This window comes from Eublepharis macularius, chromosome 4 (genome assembly GCF_028583425.1).
Source record: "Eublepharis macularius isolate TG4126 chromosome 4, MPM_Emac_v1.0, whole genome shotgun sequence".
Classification (NCBI taxonomy): domain Eukaryota; kingdom Metazoa; phylum Chordata; class Lepidosauria; order Squamata; family Eublepharidae; genus Eublepharis; species Eublepharis macularius.
This window is the reverse complement of record NC_072793.1, coordinates 181,581,393-181,594,857: the sequence shown is the minus strand read 5'-3', so window position 1 is coordinate 181,594,857 and position 13,465 is coordinate 181,581,393. Positions and strand designations below refer to the sequence as shown.

Below are 13,465 nucleotides of genomic sequence, written 5' to 3'. Positions count from 1 at the left end.
TGGAAGACACAAGAAGTACCATCTATTGAAAGTTGGACACAGAAATTGCTGTACATGGCAGAAATGGACAAAATGACAAGAAAACTGAGAGAACAAAATCCAGAAGAATTTTTTAATGAGTGGGGCAAACTGAAATAATATATAGAAAAAAATGAGACGTAAAGGGAGAATTATGGTTGTTAGATAATTATTAATTGTATAAAAGAGAGAGAATGGTGATCTTTACAAAAGATAACAAGAGATAGTTTATGAATATAATTGTTAATCTAGCCTGGATTTATGTTTAATTTTAAACAAATTATTTAATTTGAGATAAGCTAGAGACTTAATTGATAGTTTGATATGAAAACTTTTTTAATATAACATATATTATATAGTTTAATGGAATGTTTAGAAATTTAATAGTAGTGACAGATAATAGATAGGCTACGGGCTGGAAAACTGTTGGAAGTCTTAGATAGAGGGGGGAGGGGAAAGGGTGGGGAGATATGGGAATGAGGGTAGCAATTGAAAATAAACTGTATTATTGAAATTTACTCACCCAATAAAAATACTTAAAAAAAAAGGAGTGGTGCAGGTGGCAATGCCCCCTGCCACCGTGATGCAGCAGGTATTAGGAGTGGAGCAGGTGGTAATGCCCACCCCCCCTTCACCCAGCTGAGATCAGGAATAGCAGAAGGCAATGCCCGGCCCACTTTACCCAGCTGGGATCAGGCACCAAGCAGGCAGCAGTGCTTGTCCCTCTTCATCCTGCCAGAATCAGGAGCAGAGCAAGTGGCAATACCCGCATTCCCTTCACTCATCTGGTATTAGGAGCGGAGTAGGTAGCAATGCCCACCTCTCACCTTAACACAGCTGGCAGTAGCAGCGCAGCAGGTGGCAATGCCCACACCCCACCATAACCCAGTTAGTATTAGTAGCTGAGCAAGCGGAAATGCCCCCCCCCCCTTCACCCAGATCGGATCAGGATGTTGTATTCCTGTATAGTGAAGCCAGCCTAGTTCTATGATCCTGGGAATCCATTTTTAAGTATGGAAAGCACCAGAATATTATGTTTTACTGGCACCATTCCAAATGACATGTTCTCTGAACAGGGAAGAACAAGTACTGTTTGCTTTTGCCGATGTTTGCATTAGCTTCTGTGGACATAGACGAAAATCAATAATTGGACGAGAGCCAAATTCGGTCAGACATGTCACAAAGCCTAGGAGAAGAGAAGGGGGCTGACGAATAACAAACGCAGAGGCTTATTTCAAACGGACAATCTTTCTTTTCTGACTTTTAAGATTCAAAGACGTTAAAATGCAGTAACTTTCACATCTACTCCTATGTCTGAAGAAGGAAAACACTGTACACACATTAGCAATCATGAGAACACAATTAAAGAGAAGAAAATGAGGAAAATCCACAGCAAGAGAGATTCTTTTAAGAGCTTTTGGTTTCAAGAGGGAACTCTAACAGTCCAAACTGACAGAAATACTAGTTCAAGTCATTTAGAAACACTGCCTTGACTATAACATCATGCTGACACTAACCACATGATTGTTTTGCTGGAAACACATATACATGCATGCATATATCCATATATTCACAGCTCAATCAATCTCACTGTAACTCAACATGAAATAACTCAGCAATTACTATACATAGATCAATCACATAGGCCTTAACCATAAGGAACTAAGGATATACTGAACCAAACAAAATGGAGTCAAAATGAACCTTTGAATGGAAACGTGGCAATAAGCTAAGATCTAGGGGATTTTTGCTGATACATGATAACAAATATTGAGGGATCAGAATGACCTGACCGTTTTACAGATGACACGATCTCAGCACAAATTCTGCAAATGTTACAATTTTTAGGTGATTTCCAGTGCCAGGAATGACTCTGAAGAATCTCATTGGTGAATTTGAATGGGATGATGTAAGCCAAAACTGTATAAAAAATGAGCAAGAAAACCATGGAGTCTAAGAAGCTAGAAGGAGAGAAAGGAAGGAATACCTCCTTGCTATCTCTCTCCTTTCCCTTTCAGATTGGCAAAGCGCTCTCCCATTCTTTCCATCAACGAGAATCTCTGGGACATCTCCAGGATTGGTAAGATGATTTACTATGCCTTATTCTGATTGTATTGTTAATCAAGCTATTGCAATGCTAAGACCATGCTGTACCACGATACTTAAAGTCTATGTAACCTATGCAAAATGATTTGAATAAAACTTACTGAAATTCATGTCCAGACCTGTGTTGTATCCTTGCTCTCTCTTCATTTGGGAAAATCTGACTCAGTTGAAGATATATTAAAGATCCCTCCTTTTCGCATAGTAAACTGTTGGCTAAAAGGCAAAGCTAACAAGGAGCAGAGCAGATGGTGATGCTCGCCCCCTATACCTTGCTGGGATCACCTTGCTGGGAACTATATCACTAAGTTTGTCCGATACAGAGGTTAATGGTGGTATGAAATTAACTTGGCTAATTATTTGATTACATTGTAGATTACATTGCCTGTGAAGAAGCTATTAATGCAAAACGGGATGGACTTTTGACATGCTGGCAAAACCGTAGGCATGGCTTTCTGGATTGAACTATCTGCTGAACCGCTGCAGGCTTCTACACTTCTCTGAATCCCTTCCTAGCATTTGGGTCCAACTGGTATTAGAAGCCATTTTTGGAATATTGAGCGGAACTTTAAATGTTTGACTGTATACTTTCTATATATGTTATTTGTGACCCCCATCATTGGGCATTGCAGAAATTTGTATCTGTATATATACTCAAATTTGTTTGCATTGATATTCGTTTGTATTTTGGAAGCCCTTTTGGCACTTTATATTTAAATTTATTTTGTTAATTTTGGTTGATTGTATCCGGGGGGGGGGGGGGGCTGGGCTTCTGCCTTCTGTTACGTAGTGTGTGCCCCAAAGTAGCTCTTTTCTGGGGGATCAGGAGTGGAGCAGGTGGCAATGCCCACCCCATGTTTTCACCTGGCTAGGAGCAGGCACAGAGAAGGAGGCAATACCCTTCTTCCCTTCCCAGTCAGGATAAGGAGTGGAGCAGGTGGTAATGCCCACCCCCTCCAATCTACTGGGATAAGTCATTGAGCAGGTGGTAATGCCCACTGCTGCCTTAAGCCATCTGGTTTTAGAAGTGGAGCAGGTGGCAATACTCACCCCTCGTCTTAACACAGCTGGTATTAGGAGTGGAGCAGATGGCAATGCCCATTCCCACTTCTGCCAGCTGGGATCAGGAGCGGAGCAGGTGGCAATGCCTGCCCCACTGCCATAACCCAGTTGGGGTTATGAGTGGAGCAGTTGGCAATGCCCACCCCGCACCTTCACCTGGCTGGCATCAGGTGCAGACCAGGAGGTAATGCCCTTCTTCCCTTCACCCAGCTAAGATAAGGAGTGGAACAGATGGCAATACTCATTCCCCTCAACCTACCGGAATAAGGAACTGAGCAGGCGGCCATACCCACCCCCCTTCCCCCATCTGCAATCAGGCGTGGAGGAGAAGGCAATGCCTGTTTCCCCTTTACCCATCGGCGATCAGGAGCAGAGCAGGTGGCAATGCCCACCCCCCTTTACCCAGCCTGTATCAGGCATGGAGCAGGTAGGAAAGCCCCCCCCCTTCACATGGCTGAGATCACGCGTGGAGCAGGTGGCAATGCCCACTCCCTCCTTCACCAGCCAAGATCAATGACAGAGAAGCAGGGAATGCCTGCCTATCCGCCCTCCCCTTTCTAGAGCCCTTTGTATTTTTTTCCCACAACTGGCTTTTTTGCTAATAATGCCATAAGAGTCCTTCCTCTAAAGCAGCCATTTTCTCCAGCGGAAGTAATCTGTTTACTATGGAGGTAGCTGCTAGTGCAGGGAAATCCCCAGCTCCCACCTGGAGGATAGTAAGGAAATAGAGAGTATCACAGTAATGTACAGAGAAAAATAAGCAAACAAGCCGTGAAATCTAACTAATAAACGCTTCCATTATAATTCAATCACATTTATAGCAACATTATAATCAACTTAAAACAAGAGAAACAATATGTATACAGGGTGGATGATTACAAATACAAAAGGCAGGGCATTGTCAGGTCCAGTGTATATCTAAACTGTACTGACTCCATTTTCTAATGCTTCTAGTGTTTAAGTGCTTTCTTCCCAGGTGCACCAGTTCCCAGGCAGCATTCCCACCGGAGGAGACTGTTTTGTCTAACACCGTTCCACCAAGCATTGGCCTTGACGGAGGGCAGCTTCCCAGGACTGAGAGATGTTGTTTTGAGAACTGTGGGGGGAGGCTAATCCAGATGGGTATTGTTACTCTGTACCTTATGCTTGCTCTTCATTGGTAACAATGATCATGTACCATCCTGAGTCTCCTATTCAGGACAGTGGACTATAATGGACCTTTTCTGCAGTAAAGTTTCCTTATTCAACCAATGGACTCGTGTTTGCTTCTAAAGGGAAACCTGTAGTGAGAGCCTTATCTAGCCACAGTCTGACAGGCATCATATAAAAATATAATTCAACAAGAATTCTTATACAATATTAAAGTGCTCATGCCTGAAGTTGACCAGAGGTCTATACAGTAACCACCAAAGTCCCAGTAGGGTTATAGTGTGACCATGCAAGAAGGTCTTCAATACAATTCTTTTGGGGAAACGGTGTATATGGTCTCATACAAAGAAACAATGAGAGGCGGCAAAGACGAAATGATACACAACTGCAACGGGAAACCAGCAATCTGCCTGTTTATATGATGACCTGCCTTTTGTATTTGTAATCATCCACCTTGTATACATATTGTTTCTCTTGTTTAAGTTGATTATAATGTTGCTATAAATGTGATTGAATTATAACAGAAGCATTTATTAGTTAGATTTCACGGCTTGTTTGCTTATTCCCCCCCCCCCCCCGGAGGATGGCAACCTCGGTCAGAACTGCTCACTCAGTATTCAAAATACTGTTAAATGTCTCAAATGAGCATACCCCAACCAAAATAATATGGCAGTCACTGAGGCTACTGGAGCCGGCAAGCAAAGCGAGAGGTGAGACAGCGCCCCTCTATAATAGGGAGAAAGAAGAATAAATGGGGAGGGGATTTCTGGAGATGGCCTGTGAGAAGGAAGCTCAGACACGGAGACTCGAAAATAAGACGAAGGGGATTCAACCGCCCCTTCCCGGAGCTCTCAGAGCCAGTGCAGGGCAGCGATCAGAACGTCTGAGTATTACCTCAGAGACCTGCTTTGTATCCCCAGGACGCTTCCCTGGATGCTCCCTGGGTGACCTCGGACCAGCCACCATCTCTCAGCCCAACGTACCTCTCAGAGGAGACGCGAGGATAAAATGGAGAAGAGGGCCACGCCAGCTGCTTTGGGTCCCCGGTGGGGAGGCAGAGGGGGCAGAAGCGAAGTACATCCCGCATGGAAGGGACAGTTGCTCGTCTTTGGCAAGCAGAACTCAAAAGAAAACACAGGAGCACAGCGAGCTGTGTACAAATGAGTAGCCATGTTAGTCTACCTGTAGCAATAGAAAAGAGCAAGAGTCTGGTAGCACCTACAAGACTAACCAAATTTGTGGTAGGGTATAAGCTTTCGTGAGTCATAGGTCGCTTCTTCAGGTACAGCTAGACTGTGAGTCCATCTGTCCTTGTATCTTGGAGTGTGAAGTGATTTCAGATGCTGAATGACAAAAGCCAGTGAATGACAATAGCAGGAGTGATTGGATAGGGTGGGATATGTAAAGAGGAAGTGGGTATGGAGAAATCAGCATTGGTAAGGAGTCAGGAAGCCTAGATCTCGATTCAATCCAGGTGGATGCATTGATCTGAACTTCCATTTCAGCTGCAATTCAGGAGTCTCTCTGTCTCATCTCCCTTTGGAATTTCTCTGCAGGATAACTGATACTTTTAGGTTAGCAACTGAATGTCTTGGAAAGTTAAACGTTTCCCCACCAGTTTTCAAACATTGAGCCAAGCTACAAGTGACAAAAGGCACAGGCTGGACACTTGTCAGCTTCCCTCAAGTTTTGATGGGAAATGTAGGCATCCTAGTCTTGCAGCTTGGCTCTCCGTCTGCTGTCCAACGGACTTTTCAACTGTCACTTGTCCAACATTCCGCCAAGCTGCCTACATTTCCCATCAAAGCTTGAGGGAAGCTGACAAGTGTCCAACCTGTGTCATTCATCACTTGTAATTTGGCCCATTGTGATTTCTAATGTCAGACTTACGTCCATTAATTCTTTGTCGAAGGAACTGGCCAGTTTGTCCAGTGTAGCGGGTGGAAGGACATTGCTGACACTTGATGGCATAAATATCATTAGAGGATGAGCAGGAGAATGAACCTGAGAGGGTATAGCTCAAGTTGTCGGGTCCACTGATGGTGTTGCTGGGAGCTACATGAGAGCAAAGTTGGCAGAAGGACTCACATTCTAGCTGTATCTGACGAAGTGAGCTGTGACCCATGAAAGCCTACACCCTACCGCCAATTTTGTTAGTCTTATGAGTGCTACTGGACTCTTGTTCTTTTTAGCGAGCTCCGGAATTGGTGTGTGGAATAAGCAGGGGGGAAACGGAGGGGCCAAGTTACAACCTAAAATGTAAAATACATTCCATGAAGGTATTTATTATGGACTAGCAACAGAGACCTTTTTTTAAAATGCGGACCCTAGAAAACCCAGGAAGTTTGGGCTTCTGGCCGCCATGGTGCCCTCCAGGAGGGCAGGCTGGCTTTCCTGGGCATTGCGCCACCATGGCGCCATCTGGAGGCTGAATTGGCCACAACGCAATTTTTTTTCCTGGCGATCCTCTGCAGGCACACCTGGATAAAAGGTGCATTGTCGTGAATGTGGCTTGCCTTTTATGTAGAAAGATGTGCACAAAATATAGGTTAAAAACAAGTTAAAAACATAAGGCTTGAAAGGCAGGCTGCATGCATATGTTAAAAATTGCTAAAATGTTCTCCAAACACAGATGATGATACAGTTCAATGGCCAACACAAAAACAGACCAGACGTTTTTTGGTCCTAAGGCCTTCCTCAGTGGTCAATTATACAATATTTATAATCAAACACACCCACACATTCAGTAAGCAATACAGAAATATTCCCGATACTTTCTCTCTTGTATTGTGTGGTATATAAGAAATGTCACTGCAGATCAAGACTGCACTCACACAATGCTCTTCATCATCATCATCATCATCTTCATCATCTTCATCACAACAACATTCAATTCGTATCTTGCCCTTCAGGATGACTTAACACCCACTCAGAGCAGTTTACAAATTATATTATTATCCCCACAAACAATCACCCTGTGAGGTGGGTGGGGATGAGAGAGCTCCGAGAAGCTGTGACTGGCCCAAGGTCACCCAGCTGGCTTTAAGTGGAGGAGTGGGGAATCCAACCCAGTTCTCCAGATTAGAGTCCCACACTCTTAACCACTACATCAAACTGGCTTATTTGGCATTATCTTCTGAGGTTTCCAATGTATTTGGGTGTGTTTCATCAATCTGCAGTTGAAATACTGTGAATACGGGGCTGGCCCAAGGTTGGCTTGGCACCCCCTGCTCTCAGCTGGACAAGAAACAAGAGAAATGTTACAAGGGGAAGCAGTTCTGACTCAAAAATCCGCATTCATTACTTCAAACCTGGTGACAGCGTCTCTTGGCTGGCATCCCATCTCCTTGTTCCTCAACTTTATGAGGCAACAGAAAACTCAGATTCCACTCCAACCAAGGGCGGGGGGGGGGGGGGGTTCTGCCTGCAGAGGGCCTGAGCCAGGGGCCTTTCCCAGCCCTGCAGCCAAAGGCCCTCCTCTCTAAACCCCTTCCAAATTGGCATGAGTCGAACCAGTGACTTTCAACAAGCAAAGCAGGAGCTCTGCCACGGAACAAGGAGCCCTCCTCAGCAAGACCAGCTCCTTTCTCCTCCCATCAGCTTCAATCACACAAGGAGAGGACTCCTGCAGAGCCAATCCATGTCAAAATACAAAGACCAGAGAAGGAAATATGAGCTGCAAGGATTTGCTAGCATGAACCTAATCCAATATTGTCCATATCTCTTGATCAGAGCCCTCTTCATCAACCGATTTCTCTGCAGCCTGAAAGTACCGAATGTTTTCTTTTTCAAGGACTGTAATATCCCCAGGGCTGGGAGTTCCAACCTTTCCTCTGCGGCCAATGAAACTTGAGTCTTGAAATCAAAGAGGACCAAAAGAAGATGCCTCTCCCCCCTTCTATTCTGCAGTTAGGATAAAAGGGAAAGGCTCCTTACCCAGAGACACCACGGTATCATAGTTTTCCTGCATCACTTCCCAGTAGAGTTTTCTTTGGCCTGGATCCAGGAGAGCCCATTCCTCCTCCATGAAGAACATGGCCACCTCCTCAAAGGATACTGGGAAGCTCTGAAAGAGGCAAATGTTGCACACTTGATCATTGACTCCCATTCCTGAGCGTTCAAGAAAGAAAGCGGAATCCAACCAGCCAGCCACTTGATCAAATCAATACCAAACATCAAACAAATGGCATTTTCCTGTACTTCAGTCTCTGACATGTATAAGATACTGAAAGTCTCCAAGAAATACAAACTCAAATTGTTGCATAGAACTGGGCTTCTGTTGGTTGAGTCTGTGTAGCTATCTACTGCACTATAGCACATTGTGCCCCAGAAATACATGGAAACTGTATTTGCACAGAATGTTTCCACTTGAAATATTTCTGTCTGTAGAGGTTTTCTGTGTTAGTCTAAAGCTTACATCCGGCTCTGTAAACATAAACTGCCCTACATAAGGTCATCATGTCTTTCATTCAATGCCACCCCCAATCCCATGGCCTATTGACCCCAGATTCGTTGGGACTTGCCAGGTGAGAGATCCAGGGCACCGAACCCCATGCGCAAGCCTGCTGCCTTGGTGGGCTTTCCAGATATTTGTACATTATGGAATGGCTGCTGGTTGTACACAGCCTCAAACAAGTAAGCTACTGCATCATCTGGACAGATGTTGGCTCTCAAACAACAGAAAGGGTTAAGGGAAAGATCACTATATTGCAGGAAAATTACTAAATTGCAGTGGGAGGTATTCCAATCTATAACAAGAAAGTGAAGACTAGGCAAGTTAAAATTGACCACCAACTTCAGGATCCCTGTGGGAGTGTTAGCTTTGCCTTTAGCCAACAGTTTACTATGCGAAAGGGGGGACCTTTAACGTATCTTCAACTGAGCGGATTTTCCCCAAATGAAGAGACAGCAAGGATACAACACAGGCCTGGACATGAATTTCAGTAACTGGAATTTCAGGCACTGGAAATCACCTAAAAATTGTAGCATTTGCAGAATTTGCGCTGAGATCGTGACATCTGTAAAACGGTCAGGTCATTCTGATCCCTTAGTATTTGCTATCATTACTCATATGAATAACATGTATCAGCAAAAATCCCCTAGATTTTAGCTTATTGCTACGTATCTATTCAAAGGTTCATTTTGACTCCATTTTGTTTGGTTCAGTATATCCTTAGTTCCTTATGGTTAAGGCCTATGTGATTGATCTATGTATAGTAATTGCTGAGTTATTTCATGTTGAGTTAGTGAGATTGATTGAGCTGTGAATATATGGATATATGCATGCATGTATATGTGTTTCCAGCAAAACAATCATGTGGTTAGTGTCAGCGTGATGTTATAGTCAAGGCAGTGTTCCTAAGTGACTTGGACTAGCATTTCTAAATGTACTGGACTGGACTGTCAGAGTTTCCTCTTAAAACCAAAAGAACTCTTAAAAGAATCTTTCTTGTTGTGGATTTTACTCTTTTTCCTCTCTTTAAATTGTGTTCTCATGATTGCTAATGTGTGCACAGTGTTCTCCTTCTCCAGACATAAGAGTAGATGTGAAAGTTACTGTGTTTTAACGTCTTGAATCTTAAGAGTCAGAAAAAGGAAAAAGTTGTCCATTTGAAATCTGTATTTGTCATCCGTCAGCCCCCCTTCTCTTCTTCCAGGTTTTGTGCCAATTTTGACCGAATCTGGCCCTCTTCCAATAATTGATTTTCATCTCAGTCCATATAAGCTAATGCAAACATCGGCAAAAGCAAACATCACTCGTTCTTTTCAGAGAACATGTCATTTGGAATGATTCCAGCGAGACACAGGTTTGTGCCTGAAAAATAATATTCTGGTGCTTTCCATACTTAAAATGGAGTCCAGGATCAGAGAAATAGGCTGGCACTGCCAAAATCAAAGGGAATGGGATCATCCTGACCCAGATTTTCTCCTCTTCATGACATTTGGAAAGACATTCCCCCAAATAAGCTTTCTAAGCGGGATTGCGAGGACTCTGCCCAGCTCTTTTGCAGTGGGAGGGAGGGTTGACTTCCTAAAGGCCATGAAGGCGGAGGCAAGACAGGCAGGGAGGGTGGAAAACAAACCTTTGGACCACTTGCCAGTTCAGAGGTCTTGTGGACAATGAAGCCCACTGGAATCACACTCCAGAGGAAGGCACAGAATGTGCTGAAAATTCTTACTGTCAAATCTGACCAAACACCTCTTTTGGTTTAGCTTGTGAAACATGCAAAGCAAGGGAGCCCCTTAAATTTTGCAGGGAGGGACCCCTTTGGATCAGACCAGGGGCCCATGGAGCAGTTAAGGACAAAATCCACCCAGGTTGCAAGCATGGAGCACATCCAAGTGTGCAAAAACACACACACCCCTCCTCACACAGATGCCACCCGGGCTGTTAAATTAAATATTTAAAGAAACTCTTAACTGATTGTGTAGCTATCTACGGCGCTATCTTGCACCTTGTGCCCCAGAAATACATGGAAACTGGATTTGCACAGAATGTTTCCACTTGAAATATTTTTGTCTGTTGAGGTTTTCTGTGTTAGTCTAAAGCTTGCATCCAGCTCCATAAACATAAACTGGCCTACATAAGGTCATCATGTCTTGCATTCAATTTCCTCCCCCCACCCCCACCAACAAACCCTGGATCTACTGACCCCAGGCCACGATCTTTGGCAGGTGTGAGATCCAGGGTTGTATTTTTATTGATCTCGTTGTATTTCCAATATAAAATTTATTACAAGGGCAGCGAATCAAATATACATTCTGTGTGTTGCAGTTAGTAAAGGGCAATATAGGTAAGTTCAAATTTAATACTTCGATCTTAGGCATCACCAGATTACATGTTGAACAAGTGCCACAGCTATGATGACCTCTGGGTAGATTACTGACAGGAGCCACTTGCTGATGTAAGTCAGAGTGCATGAGTACATCCCTGATAATCTTGGTTCTCCGTAGTGCTATTCTGGGTTGCAACTGGCAGTCCGGGATGTCTTGAATCAATGGCCAATATTTAAGTATAGTTTTCCTAATGGGATTCACCAAAGGTGAATAGTCTAGTGCTGCTAATTATTATTTCACTACTAGAATATAGATGAATACTGGACATTATAGATTGTGCATGGACTGTGTCTGTCTATATTGTGATCCTGATTTATTAAATGTATATCCAATAGCAAAATATACGGAAATTAATCTTTTTGTACGCTCCTTGACTCCTTGAGCTATGCTCTCTCCTTGTTGTTTGATATGCGTGGAGGTTTCCCTTAGGTAGCATTAAAGTTAAAACTGACCACCAAGTTCAGGATCCCAGTGGGAGCTGCACTGCCAAAATCAAAGGGAAGGGGGTAGTCCTGCCCCAGGTTCTCCCGAGAACGCCCCTCTGCTCTTTTGCAGAGGAAGGGAGGGTGCTGAAAATTCGGACCACAATATATGGCCGTGCTACACCTTTTTGGGGTTTAGCTTGTGCGCCAAGCCACGCAGGGCCAGGGAGCCCCTTATAATTTTTCAAGCGAAGGGAGCCAAGGGGGCTGTGGGAACAGACAAGGAGACCCCCTTGGATCAGACCAGGGGCCCATGCAGAGGTGGATGCAGAGGCTAAGAGCCAGGGCTCACCGATGCCCTTCCACTGATTTCATGGTCAACACCTGATTTAAACAGGACATTCCTCAGTTCACACTTTTAGCCACAGCAAGACCTTTTCAGTGGTTACCCTGGGTGCTGGAATACCTTCTCTCAAGAAAGCTGCTTGGTTCCATCTTTGCATAAGTTTCAAAAAGCATGGTCGTGAAAATATTGTATGCTTCACTGGGCTTCCAATTAAGTTTCATTCTGCCTGCCTGCTCTTTTTGCTCTGTTATTCTGCAGCTTTTTTGTTTAGCATTACTCTGACATCAACTTGCATTTTGCTTCCATCTTTTGTTTTATTTTGTACGCTGCTTGAGAACTGATTTGCAAAAATAGCTTACAAATTTCATAGTATCATCAATGATGGTGAAAGAGGAAAGGTTTCCTTATTTACACAAACTGCAGTTGCTCACATCCTTCTCTCATAACCCTCACCTTTCCCAGTCCTGTTGTCTTCCCACGATCACACTTTGAACTGTAAGCGGTATTTTTTGGCTTATAAAGCATCACCTACAACAGCTGCTACAATAAAATTGGTTAGTCTTAAAGGTGCTACTGGACTGTTTTTGATTTTGCAGAGGTTAAGAATAGGACCCACGCGGGCTGGCGGCAGGGAACGCAGCCAAGGGTGCAAAAACAACCCCTTTCCTCTCGCAGATGTCACCCAGGCCTTTGACTCTGGAGCATGTTTGCTTTCCAAAGCAATTCCCTCCTCGCTTCCCCAGCCTCGAGGGAGCCTCATTTACTGACCTGCATCACCCCCCTTCCCTCCTAGAAAAGGCGATTTAGGAGAGGGACACGCACAGCCATGGTATGCCTCCCCCTCCAGCCCCTCTTCCTCCTCCATCCCGTTCACACGTGCTTTCTCTCCCCTCGCCCCTGATCCGCGCATGCCGCCCTGAACTCACCTCCTCTGCAGACACGCAGAAGCCGAAGTCTCCCTCCACCCGGGGAAGCCGAGAGAGGAACCAGCCGCCCTGGTCCTCCATTCCGCCCAAAACTCCTCTGCAGCCCCCTTGATGCCTGGGAAAAGCGGAGGGGGGGCGCTCTGTGCACGCGGGGCCTTCTGGGCATTGTAGTTTCTGCGCGCTCAGAGCCCGAACGCCGTGAGGAAGCCCAAGGGGGTGGGAAGGGCAGGTTTCCCGGCTCTGCTGCCTCGCTGGGTTGAGAAGCCTCCTAGGAAAGCCCGCTGCAGGACAGACCAGGCGAGGAGCGGCAGGGAATGCGGGTTTTTCGGCTTTCAGAGTTTGTCCTTCCCTGGGCTGCCCCACTGGGAACTACACTTCCCAGGTACCCCTGTGGCCCGATTCAAAGGGGCTGAGAGGGCGGCAGAGCTCAGCCAGCGGGGACTACTCCCCCTTTGGCTGCAGGAGGGAGGGGCTGGCCTTTGCCTTGCTCAGGGTCTCCTGGGCCCCGCTCAGGATTGGGCTTGGAAACTGATCTGAACGTCTCTCTGTAAACTGACCTTAAATCGTCTTTGAAACGCCAATGTCGCCTTGCTGACTTGAAT

General features: G+C 45.0%; 1 pseudogene; it reads right to left on the bottom strand.

The window, feature by feature from the left end:
• The window catches only part of LOC129326996 (zinc finger protein 208-like), a 50,248-nt pseudogene extending 37,288 nt beyond the window's left edge, over nucleotides 1-12,960 (bottom strand).
• Nucleotides 12,961-13,465: the final 505 nt, after the last annotated feature.